Source organism: Olea europaea, chromosome 5 (genome assembly GCF_002742605.1).
Source record: "Olea europaea var. sylvestris chromosome 5, O_europaea_v1, whole genome shotgun sequence".
NCBI lineage: Eukaryota > Viridiplantae > Streptophyta > Magnoliopsida > Lamiales > Oleaceae > Olea > Olea europaea.
Window position 1 is genome coordinate 7,608,948 of NC_036241.1, and position 5,241 is coordinate 7,614,188.

At 37.5% G+C, this 5,241-nt stretch overlaps 1 pseudogene; it reads right to left on the bottom strand.

Moving 5' to 3' along the window:
* Positions 1 to 1,830: 1,830 nt before the first annotated feature.
* Positions 1,831 to 3,821, bottom strand: LOC111394944 (annotated as a pseudogene).
* Positions 3,822 to 5,241: the final 1,420 nt, after the last annotated feature.

Consider the following 5,241-nt stretch of genomic DNA (forward strand, 5'->3'; position numbering starts at 1 on the left):
CAGTAATGTTCAGAACAATAAAATGCATAAATATAAATCTTATCGTCCGATCGAGTCTCGTGACAGCACGATATCTTAAAGTGAAATTGCCCGTTGATAACTGCTGTGACCTCCGTGGACAATCACTTCCAGAATACAACAATCGTAAACCACCGTGCAGCAATCACGAATGGTTTTTAGAACTCTCAAAGGTGGTCCAGAATATATGTAAAAATCGAGTATAAAAATTCAGAATATGACAAATAATATTTCTTTTCAAATGATTTTCTGCTTTTTATTGATGTGTCTTTTCTAAATCAAGACATGAGTATATATAGGCAAAACTGGAAGTAATTGTCTCCTCCATGATCAGAGAATGATACATAATGTTAATGGTTGTGAGTAGTGGATATTTTAATGTCTGTGAGTAGTGGGTTGTTACAAAAAACGGTTATAAAATACTGACTAGTTTAACCCGTTAAATAATTTCTAAAATAAATAAAATAATAACAAAAATTTATTTGAGTTAAGGAAGCCCAAGACCCCAATCAAGACTTTTTAATAATTGCGTGAGGAATGACTTGAACCCCTGAGTCCCACACAAATGTCGCATTTCCCACCACTTGGACACTTCATCTAATTTGATTATTTCTTTCACATTTTATATTTATACTATAAATATATAACACATCCTTGATACTTCGATCTCTTCCAAAAGTAGATCACGTTCCGTGAATAGTCGAGACATTAAGAAATATCCATTTGAATATCAATTTGATTTTATATCTATTCAAAAGGGTCTCAAAGAATTGATCTTTCTTTTAGTTGTTGAACTTCTCTTTAATTGATCACTGTGTGATATTCCGAATCCTCATTACTAATGGAATCCAAATGATATATGAATCGATCAAAAGATTCTTTTAATTGGCTAGAATTCGTTACTTGAATAAAACTAGATCTTATGGAATCATATTGAATGTTTCACGATATATTTTGTACCTTTCTAAAATTCGATCCTTGTTTACCAAATACTCTTTGCCTAACCAAATCAAATTCTCTATCGATACATTCATCCAAAAATCAAATATTGCTTTCAGATATATCAATTGGTCAAATTCGATGAGAGTCTCCTAATGAACGAAAGAAGCATTTTAAGGAATGAATATTATTGAGTTTTGTTTCATAATACAATGAATAATGATAAGCCGCTTCTAGAATCACCAAAGATCCCTAATTTACATTATATTAATCAAATTCATTGCAAAGATTCGAAATCAACAAAAGAAAACATGGACCAAACCTATTGAATTTTGACTATATCGGCTATTCTAATATTAAAACTCGACATAGATGAAATTGGAATTGGAACATAGGACCCTTTTTTAAACTTAATTTCTTTGGACCTTGAAAGAGTTTGTTGATATTTCCTATTATTCCTATATTCTGTAGCAACGCAATTATGAATAGATATCATGCAACCATCATTCACATTCACTAGGGCCAAACATAGGAATAACAGCAATCAGGTTGCACGATATCACAGCACTGATGGCATGTATCTATGTTGTGCTCAAAGATACTTTTAGGACAGACATTCGTTAAAGAGGTCAAGCTTAGAAACGTCTCTAAGCTCACAAATATGCTATATCAACCATCCATAGATCTTAATTTTAACCACAAATATCCTTTTCTTCCATATCTGATCATATATTGATTATTTTTGCAACAGGAGCTGCTGCCTCAACATTTTGCTTAATTGGCCCAAGTCGTCCAGGAAGCTAAAACAACTCCTTGTTGCACCCTTCCCGTCACCTCGCCTCCCAAATGTCTCTTATTCCAGCCGCTTGCAAAAATCTAAACTGACTATTTCTTTATCTGCTCGTGTAAAGTAACAAAGATAAATACCACCCCCATCAGAGACGATGGTAACAAACTCAACCAGACATATATGTGGCGAACATGAAAATACAAGTTCCTATTTTGAGCTATTGATGGCAAGATTATGCCAGTCAAATGCTAGGATAAAATGGAAAATAGCATTGGAAATGCGTGGTCATAGCAAAGACATTATATATATAAAGTGGGGGACACAAGAATATCATGCTGAATAACATAAATAACATTTCTAGGCAGTAGGACCAACCTTTTTCAACTTGTCCAGTACCGATTCTTCAAAAGCCTGATATCCAGCACCAACAAAATTGCTCAGTTTTGGGCCATCGGATTCTATATTAGCCTCAACACCAAAGTTGACTACTGGTGATGAAGCTGGTTGAAGAGGCAAAACTAGAAGAGGATTTGAGAGATCTCCCAAGACATTGCCAATAGCAGCATCCTGTCAAAGAAAACGTCCATTCAGAGACTAGATAATAAACTACAAAATCAATTTGATGTAAAGAAATTCATTAAGAAAGGGGGAAAAAAACATACAGCTGCATCTTTAGACACCATTACAACAAGGGCAGACCCTTTCTTCTTGGAACTCTTGATGACTACATCTTCCACCAAACCGAACTCCTCAAAAATTTCCCTGAGTCTTTGAACTGTATAGTCTTTGCAGGTCTTCTCCCATGAAACCTTGAGAACCCTTTCCTTGTCTAACCCACTACCACCACCAGCCGTATTACTTTTTCCCCTTACAGCTGTATCTTTCTCTGAAGGAGGAGCCACAGTTGCAGATCCTTTGTTGTTGTGCATTGCACAAATTCTGGCAATCTCCTCTTTAAGTTTCCTGGCAATTGTCTCTTTCACTTCTCAAGCTCTCGAGCTAGGGTCAGGAGCAAAAGCATATCGCTCTCTTTCTTCGAGATCTGACATCATCTTCCGGCACTTGGGAGTCCTGCTGTGACTGACGTTGGAACTTTTCCCTTTTTCACTCGAAGCAGATCATCAAACAACTTCCTTGCTTTTTCATCCTTTAGGACCGCATACGATGTTGTTAGCTTTTGGAAATTGTCGTAGAAAGAAAAGGTGGCAGGAGAAGGAATATTGAAAGAGTAATGCTGGAGAAAAACTATATTTTCAGCTTGATAATTTACACTACAGCACATATGTATATATACATGTTTAGCACTAAATGAGTCCCTAAATTTAAGATTTACACTCAACAATTGGACATGATTCTAGGCTGCTCTTCTGTTGGAATTCTTTGCAATCAGGCAAGTAATCAGTTGGAGATGATTGAGGCAAGTAATTTGCTGGAGAGGATTGAGGCAAGTAATCTGCTAATTGCAAGAAGTTTGCTTGAGAAGATTGGGGCTGCCGATTGATATTTTCCTTAACACCCGCCCGCAAGCTGATGGGAGGTGAGCTAACTAGCAGCTTGGACCGAAGATGTAAAAATTGTGGTGCACTATGGCCCTTGGTGAAAAGATCTGCTACTTGGTGCTCAGTACGAACAAATTTAATTTAAATATCTCCATTAACAACTTTGTCATGTACAAAGTGATAATCAATCTCAATGTGTTTTGTACGAGCATGAAATACGGGATTTGAGGCCAACACTAAGGCACTAGCATTATCACACCACAATGTTGGAGGAGAACGAAGTGGAACTTGTAACTTACATAGTAACATTCTTAACCAATATAACTCCGTAGTAGTATTGCCCTGTATTCCGCTTCAGTGCTTGAACGAGAGACCACAGGTTTCTTTTTAGCATCCCAAGAGATTAAGCATGAGCCCAAAAATATACCAAATCCAGTTGTTGATTTTCTATCATTGAGATTACCTGCCCAATCTGCATCACAATAGACGGATAGATGAATGTTCCCTTTTTGATAGAAAAGACCATGGTCAACCGTCCTTTTTAAGTAGCGAAGAACTCTCTTAGCCGCAATCCAATGAGTTGTGGATGGTGAGGCAAGATGTTCACATAGCTGATTCATAAATAAGGCAATTTCAGGTTGTATAATGGTACAATATTGGAGGGCACCTACTATGTGTCTGTACTGAGTCCAATCAGGAAGTGCTTCACCAGCTGTTTTGGACAATTGAGTGCCAGCAACACATGGAGCCAAGTAAGGCTTGGCGCCTATCATTTCAACTTTGGTAAGAGCATCAATAATATATTTGACCAGACATAGATGAACTCCAGAGGAATCTCGAGATGCCTGAACGCCAAGGAAAAATGCAAGAGGACCAAGATCTTTAACTGGGAAGATCTTTTGTAATGCGAGAATAACTTCCTGAATGATATGAGCATGAGTGCCTGTAACAATAATATCATCCACATAGATAAGAATATAAATGTGTACATCAGAGGCATGATAAATAAATAATGATGAGTCTATTTTAGAGCCAAGGAAACCAAAGTCGGCAAGAACATTTGATGGGCGAGAGAACCACGCTCTTGGCGCTTGCTTAAGACCATAGATTGCCTTGTTCAGAGAGCACACATAGTCCAGATAGGTAGAATCTACAAATCCTTGTGGTTGTTCCATAAACACCTTATCTGCAAGAGTTCTATAAAGAAAAGCATTAGATACATCAAGTTGACAAATAGGTCAGTCAAATTGAGTAGCTAATGCTAATAATAATCTAACAGTTGTGGGCTTGATCACAGGACTAAAGGTTTCGTGAGAGTCTACCTCGCTCTTTTGTTGAAAACCTTTGGCTACAAGTCGACCCTTAAATCGATCAATAGTGGCATCAACCTTCTATTTTATTTTATATACCCATTTGGATCGAATAATGTTGGAATGAGGTGGTCTAGGACAGAGAGTCCATGTGTTATTAGAAATTAGTGCATCAAATTCTTGCTTCATGGCATCTTGCCACTTAGGATCTTTGGTAGCACTACTGTAATTTGAGGGCTCTGTAGTTTGCAAGATAGATGAAAATGCCTTTATGGGATGTCGGGTAGAGTGATAGAGGGTAAACTCTGGAAACGTTTTTGGTTTAAATGATCCTGTCTGTGATCTAGTTTGCGTGGGATGGAGAGAGACGGAAGGCACGATAGGCATTGATTCATTGGATTGTATTGATGGACGAGATAATATTTTGGTTGAATTTATTTTGGAAGATGGAGAAATATCATCATTTGTTTTGGCAGGAGGAATATTGTAAGTGAGTGGGGGAGATCTTGATTGGAGTAATGAGGTGATGATGTTGTTGGAGAGAGAGTTGTGCTGAGGGGAGTTGATGTAGGTTGTGACAAGGTAGGGTCAACTATAGGAAAATTAGATATAACAGATGAAGAAGATAAACCAGGGAAACTCACCTCTATTGCAGATGAAGCCTTGTGCTGTGAAGAGGTAGTGG